The sequence below is a fragment of the Musca autumnalis genome, unplaced genomic scaffold (genome assembly GCF_047663935.1).
Source record: "Musca autumnalis isolate F117 unplaced genomic scaffold, ASM4766393v1 scaffold_5, whole genome shotgun sequence".
In the NCBI taxonomy this organism is placed as follows: Eukaryota; Metazoa; Arthropoda; class Insecta; order Diptera; family Muscidae; genus Musca; species Musca autumnalis.
This window is the reverse complement of record NW_027412088.1, coordinates 35800589-35812625: the sequence shown is the minus strand read 5'-3', so window position 1 is coordinate 35812625 and position 12037 is coordinate 35800589.

Genomic DNA, 12037 nt, shown 5'->3' with positions numbered 1-12037 from the left:
TTTCAGATTGTTTTCTGTTTCTTAAAAATTGTTTTATTAAATTTTAATTATAAATATTTCATTTAAAGAGAAAAAATTAAAAAAAAAAACAAATGTGTGTAATTTCTTTGTCAAAAACACACATTGACATAAAAAAACGCTAATCCTACCAACACACATCTGTAGTATACATACAGTTACACAATATATGCATACATATATTTTTAATGCATCGCAATTATTACATTAAGTAGTTAATAAGTATTAATTAAAATAGCATTTTATTATTATTAGTAATACCAATCATCACTTATTTCCTCTCTATTACATTAAAAAAAAATATAAAACAATACAACTTCATTGAAATAAACACCCTGGTTTATTATAAATATATATAGCTACATAAATAAAAATTACTGCAAGTATTCAAATCAATTGATAAATTAAAAAAATATATAACAGTAATTTAAGCATTCAAAAAAAACACTAAATAAATCAATTAATTTTATTAAATTTAATTATAAATATTAATAATAAAGAAAACAACAACAAAAATTAATGTGAAAATTACAAAGACATGTGTTTTATTAACCACGAACTTTCTATTTCATAGGGGGACGTATGATTTATTTTCAAATTATTTTATCAATCATACGCTGACAAATCAGTAGTCATTTGAGAAATCACTTGTCTTCCTGAGGAAATAAATGGGCCATATTTATACATCTTTAAGGAAGAATTGTTTGCGAAGGGGGTGGAATATGCTTGGGATCTACAATATACCTTTTATACTGTCGTAGAATATCTAATATCTTAGACTAAGATTTACAGAAATATAAACTATATATAATAAAAGCAGTAGTGCGATTTTTGAGTACCGACAAAAATCGTTAAAATTAAAACGCAAAATTAATAATGACAAATAAAAGTTTACAACACTCTTGCTATCGGTAGAACTGTACGACTACTCTTTATTAGTCCCAAACTTACCGACAAATATCGTTAATTACTGAAATTAAAAGCATTTTAATTTTGCCAATTTTTCCGTAATTAAAAAAACGTGCTAGAGAATCACACTACAGATCAAACGGTAAATAAGTCCTGCTCAAAACATTTGTAACTGAAAAGCTTATTCCAGAATTTATGTTAATTGTGGGGCTCTTAAGGAGTTTAAAATATATTAATTTTGAGCGCCAAAAAACCATTTTTACACGAAATCTACAAAATTTTTTAGAAGATTCTAATTTTATCTGAAAGGTCACACCTACTTTTGGATTTTTTTTTTTTTTTTTTTTTTTTTTTGTGAATAATATTGCATAGTTTTCAGACAAATGCCCATCTACGAAACACTGTTATATTTGGTTTACGAATAAACCGATCAGCACATATTTTCGTGAGATTATGAAGAACCAAGGCGAATTTAACAAGGTGATCCAATAGTTGACGTTAGGTTGTAGTCTTCATTTGCTGTCAATTTTTTTTTTTTGCGCGAAATATCCACAAAAGTTAGAAGAAAACGTTAAAATATTATTCGCGAAGCTTAAACAAAGATGTTGTACACAAATATTTTTTATAGAAGCGAAATATTTGTTATTTATTTTTGATTAAAAATATGTTTTGACAGCAAATGAAGACATCAGTTGGTATTATTGTATCACCTTCATTCTTACACCATGTGAAGAACCTAATAAAACTGTCCTTAAGCGAAAAGGAATTACAAATTATACATTTAAACGAAGTTGATAGTATTTTCGCCATAAACCATACAAATGTTTTTAAACAAGTGAGCAAAGGTTATGGTCTGGACGTAGCAGACTAAGTGATACCCTACACAACTACCCCTGTGCATAAGCTTTTCACTCGTAAACATACTAAAGTTTTCACCTACATAAATGTTGTTCGTTGTTAATGGCATCAATTGAGAACGGCTGGACCGATTTGGATAATTATTTTTTATTGAAATGTTGGTCATAACCCACCTGGCTTTTTATGCACTTTTTCAATTTTCAATTTTAATCTTTCTTAGAGAAATCTTTTCTACAAAAACTACTAAACTGAATTTCCTGAAATTGTCATGGAATGTTGAATTTCGGTATGGTCAGGGGACTTCCCCTATACCCTTTTTCTTTAAAAATGCTATATTTACAATAACTGTGAATGTATCGGTTTGGAAAATAGTTTGCGAGACAATTGTGGTTGTGTCTCCGAACATACCTACTTATTTGGGTACCAAAGACTAGGCCATGCCCACTTTTTAATACAAATATTTTACATCTATAAATCTACTAAACCGATTTTCCTGAATTCATGGAATGTACAGGGATGGCCCTCGCTGGAAATAGGCTACAAATTTAGTTAAATTTCGAAGGGGGCGGGGTACATTATTTAGCCATATTTAAAAAACGCGATCTTTATGAATAACAATCAAACAAGTTTTTATGCGGCCCATACATTTACTTCCAAACTGCTGGTGCGATTGAATAGTGTGTGGCCTTTTCCTCCAAAACACGATATTTTTACTCTCAGCATTTATGCTAACGAGGGTATATACTAGGCCGGGGCGATTTGAAAACCTTCATGGGCCCTTCGCGTTTCTTATTTCTGGGATTGAACTGAGCAAAAAAGACCATTGGACCATAAATCTACCGTGAAAATCGAGCCTCCCGATTTTGACTTTAAGTTTTTTATTGACGTTTTTGGATATTTTGGCATATAACAGCCAAACCATTGACATTTTCGATCCAACACAAAGACAAACATTGTAGCCAAGACAGTAATTGAAAACTCTCTAATACATTGTAAAAGCATTGGAATGCTTCTTCAGGCAGTTTTGGCCTTAAGAATGTGCAAACTTTTCGGAAAATGCCGATAAATGACATTGTGCTACAAAATTTGAACCGAAAAATATTCAAGTGTTCTAATGCAAAATTATATCGCGTTGGGATCCATGGAGAGCGACAATGCCTTTATTTCGTTTGGGTCACTTCGTTTTATTTTTTATAACGGTAAAAGTAATGAAAATCTGGGTTTCTTACATTTTCAAATTTGAAAGGCATATCTTCTTTTTTTCACAAAGGATTTCTATTGATCCTTCTTCCTTTTAAAGTTGAGAATAATATCTTTCGAACAAGTTATTATTTTTTAGATCGGTTAACAAATGGCTAAGTTATAGTGGTTTAAGTCTGAAAACCCCCACAAAAAAACTATAACTGAATTTCCGTTCAAAAGATAAGTTCCACTAGTATAGGGCTACAATATCGCCAACGACAGTAAGGCAAAATTCCTAATGATTTCTGAGTTAAAGGTCCGACAAATGCAAAAAACTGCAGATTTAGGCCGATTTAGATGAGGCCATAAAATCCGAACTGGATCTGACCAGACAAAACCCTACTACGGTTTTTGTAGTCTCAAAATGTACTTTCAAAAAATGCATACTAGAAGTTGTTTGCATTTTCAGTGTTGCATAGTGCTATTAACCGGGTGCCACCGTGGTGCAATGGTATGCACGCCCGCCTTGCACGCAGAAGGTCGGGGGTTCGATTCCCCGGCCAGCCAACATCAAACATTTTTCAACGGTGGCAAAATACCCCTCAGTAATGTTGGCGACATTGCCTGAGTATTTCAGCCATGAAAAACTTCTCCACAACTGGTGTCTAAAGACACGCCGTTCGGACTCGGCGATAAACAGTAGGTCCCATATCATTGAGCTAAATATGAATCGGGGTGCACTCATTGATATGAGAGAAGTCTCCCTTGTCCCGTATGGGATGTTGTGGAACAATGTTTTGTTATAATGCTATTAACCACAAAATTCCTATTAAAAATGCGACCTGTAGCGTGATTACAAAAATGGAAAAATGGGATGCATTACCGATTTTTGCGATATCTCCGTTATTTGACCATATCCGCCAACCTACTTTGCAACAATCTAAAGGAAAGAAATTATCTTCTTCCATTGATGGGGATTTCCTTTTGGAATACGCTTACTACAAGCGGAGATTTTTGCATATGAAAAAACGTTGAATGTTCTCCTAATAAGTCTTTTGCCAATTCCGATCCATGAATATTATCCGACCATCACCATTATAGGCTTCTTTATCTATGGGACCCCCATTAACCCTCAAAATTTCATGACGATCTGATAAAAACTGTGATCTGTTTCACGATTAAAAGCTATAGCGACATCTCCGTTATTTGGCCATCTAGACCAACCTACTTTGCATCATTGTAAAGATGAATTATTCTACTTTCATAGCCATGCCTTGCTTTTGGAAAGTCCCAACCGAAAATGAAAAGTTGGGTTTCATTAGCGACTATTGTGATATATTCGTTGATTGATCACCTACGACAACCTATATATGATATTTTCTGCTTTCATTGTCAGGTTTTGGTTTTGGTATACCCCTTATGGAAGCTGAGATATTCGCTTTGGAAAAACCGTTGACTTTTTTACCCATTCCTATCCCTAAATATTATCCGACAGTCACCAACATCAATAAACTTCTTCCCCTCCGGGACCCCCACCAACACCCAAAATTTGGTGACGCGTAATTACAAGGTTTAGATGGACGTACGGACGGACGGAAACACATAGCCAGATCGCCAGTCGAGACATACATGTTGGTATATACGAGTATGGGTCCACGACCATTACTTCGTTGCGTTACAAAATTCTTGGCCAAAACCAACTTATAATACCCTTCCCGCTAAAAAGTATCTTGCTTAAGGACATATGGAGATAGGATTATCCGTATTCAAAAACGCGTTTGGAACTTCTATGTTAAATACAAAACACAGTAAATTGGTCCCTTCCAGCGCCTTTAGTTCAGCCATTTTTGTCCGATCAACTCGAAAAGAAAATTTGCCAATATTTTTTTTTAATTTGCGAGTGCCCTTAACCCCTTAACAAGTAATAATTAAGAAAAGCCTTAAATTTATCCTGCACTACGTGTTGTATTGAAGGTAAAGTGGAAAAATTAATTTCCTTTCGTTTATGCAAGTACAAAGCTCTTCCTCCATGTCAAGGCTTATTCCTCAGAGAAGTGGAATATGCTAACTGAAAAATGTCACATTATTTTAAAGAAGGTTTAATTCCCATTCAAAATCCCATATACTATGCTACAGCCATTGCATTTGGATAATGTGTGTACAACCATTAAAATAGATATAATCGGGAGGTATCTTCATATGAGGTATATACCAAATTATGAACCTATACTGATAAGTGTGGGTTTTCTACCTATTGAAAATACGAAATACACTGTGTGCCTTAACCAAATTTAAATGGAAGGTGCTTACACCTGGGAAGTTTTTGCAGATTCTGAAACTAGAATGCTCATAGATGAGAAATCTCAAGAAACAAAAAAATCGCCGGAGGGATTTTCAAATAAATCGAGATTTAAGTTCACATTTTTAGGGAATCTTTAGGTTTTCACGGATTTGCTTGGAAACCGCGAGTCCTATGTTAATTTGCCTAAAAAAATGTTGTAGCTGTGAAAATTCTCCACAAGATTGACCTTCACGACATTTTCGTAGATTTTACCGTTTTTGAGATATAGAAGTTCAAATTGAGACAATGCACTGACTGTATCCCCTCCTTATAAAACAATATCATGCTCAGTGCGCCTTAACTAACTTTTGATGAAAACCGCTTACACATGGAAAGATTTCGCTGATTCTGAAACAGCAAGGTTCATAGATAAGAAAAAGAAAAGAAATCACAAAAAATTGCCCGAGGGATTTTTAAATAAATCGCGATCAAAATTCACAATTTTAGGGGTTTTTTGGGTTTTCACGATTTTGCTTGGAAACCGCAAGTCTATCGAAATGAGTCTAAAGAAAATATTATGGTTGTGAAAATTCTCTACAAGAGTGACCTTTAGGTTTTTTCGTAAGTTTTACCATTTTTGAGATATAGAGGTTCAGTTCGAATTTTTAGGTTTTTATCTTAAGTCTTCAAGATTTTGCTTGGAAACCGCAAGTCATATCAAAATGAGACTAAAGAAAATGTTGAAGCTCAGAAAATTCTCTACAAGATTAGAAAATTTATTTTATTTGAGAAATTGCAGTAATGACATTGTTTTATAAGGAGGCGATACAGTCATTGCATTGTCTCAATTTGAACTTCTATATCTCAAAAAAGGTAAGACCTACGAAAATATTATACAGGTCAATTTTGTGGAGAATTTTCACTGCTACAAAATTTTTCTTAGGCCCATTTACATAGGACTCGCGGTTTTAAGCAAAATCGTAAAAACCTAAAGAACCCATAAAAAAGTGAACTTAAATCGCGATTTATTTAAAAAGCGCTCCGGCCATTTATTTTTGTTTCTTGATATTTCTCATCTATGAGCATTCTAGTTTCAGAATCTGCAAAAACTTCCCAGGTGTAAGCACCTTCCATTTAAAATTAGTTAAGGCGCACCGTGAATACCGAATTACAGCAACTGCAGTAGAAACCCCTTTAAAAGACTGCATATCGTGCGGTATATTCCAATATGAGAACCCACTATACAAAATTACAGCAACTTCGTTCGGGATGAACCGCTATATGAAAGATAAAACCCCAAATAATGGGGGTAATACCAAACTGTGAACATAAGGCTAAAGTTCCCCCTAGATAAATTCTCTGAACCCATGGAGCCTTAAAATTTTACCAGTTAATTTCTGTGACTAAACAAGCAATACTACAAAAAAAAATAAAAAATCGGCTGGATTTTAATATAATGGCACATTATAGGGCCCCAGTTGGCCAAATACACTATTGGAGCAATATCAAAATCTTACCTGATTTTCACAATTTTTTGTAAGATTACTTGTTTAGGCACAAAAATGAACTGGAAAAGCCGTCTACTTGTCTGAAAGCTATTTTGGTGATAAACTCTTCGGAGAGGTTCTTTCTTATTTTAACTGAGGACCGAGTATCAGTTAATGTAATATCAGACATGCCTTGGATCACCTTTGAACGTACAGGATTGTCGAAGGCTGCTTTATAATCGACAAAAAGATGGAAGGTTTCGATCTGAATTTCTTAGGTCTTTGTCTCAAGGTAAATATCTGGTCAATGTTGGATTTGCCCGGTCTAAAGCCGCACTGATAGGGTCCAATTATTTCATTGACCATAGGCTTTAGTCGCTCACACAATATGCCAGATACTATTTTATAAGCAATAGGGAGCAGTATATGCCCCTGTAATTGGTGCACACAGTCTTATCTCCCTTCTTGTGGACTGGACATAGAATGCTCACGTTCCAATCGTCGGGTACGCGTTCTTCCTGACAGATGGTGCTAACTAGCTGATGCATACATTTTATCAGCGTGTCGCTTCCGGATTCGAACAGCTCGACTGGTAGGCCATCGGCTCCTGCTGGCTTATTATTCTTCAGTCGGTTTATTGCTGTCTTCACCTCATCTTGGCCGGGCGGTATACATTCAATACAATCTTCTGGGATCTGTGGAATTTTCGTTGTCTTCGGTAGTAGTGGATACCTACAGTTTGGAAAAATGTTTTATCCCGAACATACTATCTGTATCAGCTACAGGAGGATGTGCCTGTACCAAAGCCATCAGTTTGATGCTTCACTCTTTGGTAGAATTTACGGACTTCATTCTGACTTCTGTACATGTCGATTTTTTCATACTCCCGCTTTCCATTTCTCTCTCTTTCCTGCGGAAAAGACGTTTCTCCTCTCTCCTTTTCTCCCTATACCTCTCTCGTGCGCTACGCTTAGCTACTGATTGTAAAGATTGTAGCCATATACATATGCCGCATTTTTCTCTTCGGTAGCAGCCCGACACTCCTGGTCATACCATGGGTTCCTAGGTGGAGGTCTATGGTATCCAAGTGTGGATTTTGCGGCTGTTTGCATCGTGTGGGCAATAATTTGCCATAGTGCTGATATTTTATCTGGACGAGGAGTGCTTTCATTAAGCAATTGGACCAGTTGAGTGGAATATGCTGTGGATATCTGTTGCTTTTGCAGCTTACCGACGTCCAACTTCCGCGTTGTATCTGTGCGTGCTTTATTTGCAACGTTTAGACGGGTACGTAACTTTGCTGCAACAAGTTAGTGGTCCGAGTCTATGTTTGCTCCTCGGAATGATCGTACATCCAACACGCTCAGTGAATGTCTTCCGTCTATGACAACGTGATCAATTTGGTTTATTGTTCTTTGATCTGGACACAGTCAGGTGCCCTTATGAATATCGAGATGCTTAAATCTGGTACTGCTAACTACCATGTTTTTGCCGCTGCGAAGCCAATCAGCCTCATACCATTGTCAGATGTTTCACTGTGGAGACTGAATTTCCCGACTGTTGGGACAAGGATATTCTCCTTTCCAATTTTGGAATTTATATATATAATTTTAATGTCATGGGCAGGACAACGGTCATATGTTTGTCCTTGGCGCTCGTGGAATATATCTTTGGTCTGACCGTCCTTGTCTTCGGTTGGAGCATGAGCGCAGATAAAGCTAATGTTGAAGAATTTTGCTTTTATCCGTATTGTAGGATAAAAGCAAAATTGTTTTCATTCACAGGGGTGAAGCTGGAGACTAGATGTTTTAACCTCCGAACAACTACAAAACCGCAACCAAACTCATGCTTTGTGTCTGTCACCTTTACGTTTGTTGTGACGTTTTTCCCAATCCATCGCATTTCCTGTATTGTAGTTATATCGGCCTTGAACTTTTCAAGTACTTCTGCCAGCGCGTAAACTCCACCTTCTCTATAAAGAGTGCAAACTTTCCAGGTGCGGATTCGCAGAAAATGGTCCTTAAAACGTAAGCGAGGGTCGTCAACTTTAGAGGACTAACCCGACGCCCAAACCTAAGTTTTTAACGTTCTTATGGGTGTCCACCTTTCTTTCCTATTTTTACGGTTTTCTAAATCAGCTTTACAGCTGATTTTTAATTGGTGCATCAATGTTTGTGTTGTATGTTTAACGATATTTTAACACAAGTTGTAATTTTGTTACAGTGTTATCAAATACCAAATTTGTTATATATATATATATATATATATATATATATATATATATATATATATATATATATATATATATATATATATATATATATATCAAGGAAAATGTCTAACAGCTATACCTAACTCTCAGCGCGAAGTACAAAAATTATTCCCCAACCTACCACAACAACGCTCTCTAAGCGTCCGTATTACCCAAATACGTTGAGTCCAACATCACATTTTAAACACAAAATCCGCGACCGAAACTTACTTAAATGTTTTCATTCATAAACCAAATAATTTTCCTTTGCAATGAATTGTATTCCATCCCAGCAAACCAATCGTACCGACATCGTAACGAAATCGGAACAAAATTCGGACGATAAGTCTGATGCCTGATCCGAAATCGTAACGATATCTTAACGGAAGTTGTATGAAGTGGTTGACATAATTTCGGAACGAAATGTCGGAGCGACATCGGATCGATTTCGGTCCGATTTCGTAACGAAATCTAAAGAAAATCCTTGGAAAATTCGGAAAGGAAATTTCTTTCCGATATTCGTTCCGATATCGGAGCGAAATCGGTACAAAATCTGAACTATTTCCCCTCCGAAAAATCTTTTAGAAATCGGAGCGAAATCTGAACGACGTTGCTTCCGAAATTGTTCAGACTTGTCGGACATCCGACATTTGGTTTGCTGGGATGTTTTGTTGGGCTTTTGTTTTTAAAATACAAAACACACAAAGTTAAATTTTGTCGACTTACAAAAAGTATACGCTCGACGTATTTCGGTAGTTTTCATACGAATACATGTGTTCTACTTTTTTCACCACACACGCCCTGGGTATACGGACGTATACAGGTATGAGCCTAAAATCGTATTTTCCATTTCAAAAAAATAATTTGATACTGCATCTCGAACTACATCATTTGATTTCGTTTCATTGCGATCCATGAAGAACCGTAGATGTAGCATCGCACTTAATTTTTAGAAAATATCAATTGTATCTCCGGATTAGGTACAGTTTTTATACTTCCAGCATTTATGCTAATGAGGGTACATACACATTCATACGGGCAAAATGTGCCTCATCGAAATAATGCTTTTAGACCTCAAGTATGTTTGGACGAAATGTGTTGCAGACAATTTGGAGTTGATTTGGCCATGTCCATCCGTCTGTCTGTCTGGCTGGAGCGCACGATAACTCTCGAACGGATCAACCGATTCGGTCCAAAATTTGGCTTTCGTAATATGTTTTCCAAACTTAGTTTAAGTTTGAAGATGGGTTATATCGGTCCACCCTTTCCGGTACCTCCCCCACAACAGTTCGAAAATGTTCGGAAAATTTGTGCGCACGATAACACTTGAAGGCAGCAACCGATTTGGTCCATACTTTGCACATCGTAAAACTTCTACTTAGATTAGGGTTCAATATGGTTCAATAATATTTATTTCAAAAGGTTCCGATTAAATCTTTATAGTTAGTTTGATTTTTTGCCCATGTGGGTTAGGCCGTTTTGGCACTGAGCGCCCTATATACACTTTGATACGACCAAAAATAGGCCTCATCGAAATAACGGTTTTAGACCCCAAGTATGTTTGGACGAAATTCGTTTTAGACAATTTGAGTCGATTTAGTCATGTCCGTCCGTCTGTCTGGCTGGTGCGCCCGATAACTCTCGAACGGATCAAACATAGAACGGAACGGTCCAAACTTAGTTTCAGTTAGAATATGGGCCAAATCGGTCCACTCTTTGAACAAAAGTTCAAAATTTGTCTTTAAAATGGTTTGAACGACAACTCTCGCAGGGAGCAATCGATTTGGTCCAAACTTTGCACATAGCATTATTCCTTCCAGATATAGATCGGGTTCGAATATGATCTATATTGGTCCATTACTTCGGGTACCATTGTCCACACGTCCGGCACCAACCAAAGTGGAAAATCCGCAAGATATTTCTTGCTGCGGGTTTCTGATTGGTTCAGACTTTGCACATCATATTATTTCATCCAGTCATGTATCAGGTTGGAATATGGACTATATCGGTAAACTCCTTCGGGTACCTCCCACACAAAATTTGGATGAAGTGAAGTTTAAGAGCTACTCTCGGCATGTCTTGATTTTTTTTAAAGGTTGTCCTTGAGGCTCCCTTTACGACGGTAAAATTTTTTTCTTGCGCAAACCAGACTTCTTGAGATATTGGCCTAAAAGTTACAAGAAACCTATACGGCACCAACCAAAATAGCAAATTCGCAAGATAATTCTTGCAGGGAGCTTTATTATTTTTGCAGATTTTGCACATCACACTGTTTCATCCAGTCATCTATCAGATTGGAATATGGGCTATACCGGTCCACTCCTTTAGGTACCACCCATACAAAACGAAGTTTAAGACCTCCTCTCTCATCGGTTTGATTCTTTTTTCAGTAGGTTGTTCTAGCGGTCTCATTTACTACTGTACAATGCTTTTCCGGAGTAAGTCAATAATTCATGAGATAATGGTCCAATCTCCAAAACCATCCCGGCACATACTAAAATGGCTATTGTGGAAGATAACTCTAAAACAGTTTCAAAAAGTATATATTTTTTAATGGTGATTATTGAAATCTGATGCTGTAAATATAATTCGTGTAAATTACGATCATTTTACTGGTTTTTTCTTCGCACTAATATGTAACTGATGCTACATTGTGGTCGCCAAATAGAATTTCAAAAAGTGTATATCGAATAACGATTCTGAACCATTGTGAGCCGTCAAAGAAGGTTTAATAAGCACTGGCATTTTTTTTCGAAAATCTTCCCTCAGAACTGCTTTAAAGTGGGCGGCATTTTAATTTGCAACTATACAGCATTTTAAGGGATTTCTATTGTATATTTCCATTTCCATGTCTGGCTGGTGAGCACGATAACTCTCGAAAGGATCAACCGACTTAATCAAAACTTTTCACCTCAAAAAATGTTGTCTAAACATATTGGTCCACTCCTTCGGGTAAATTTAACAAGTAGCAAATCGTCAAAAATGTAACTAAAATCCTCAAAATACCGAAAATCGGGATGTACGTTAAGAGACTATACTTTTACAATTTTA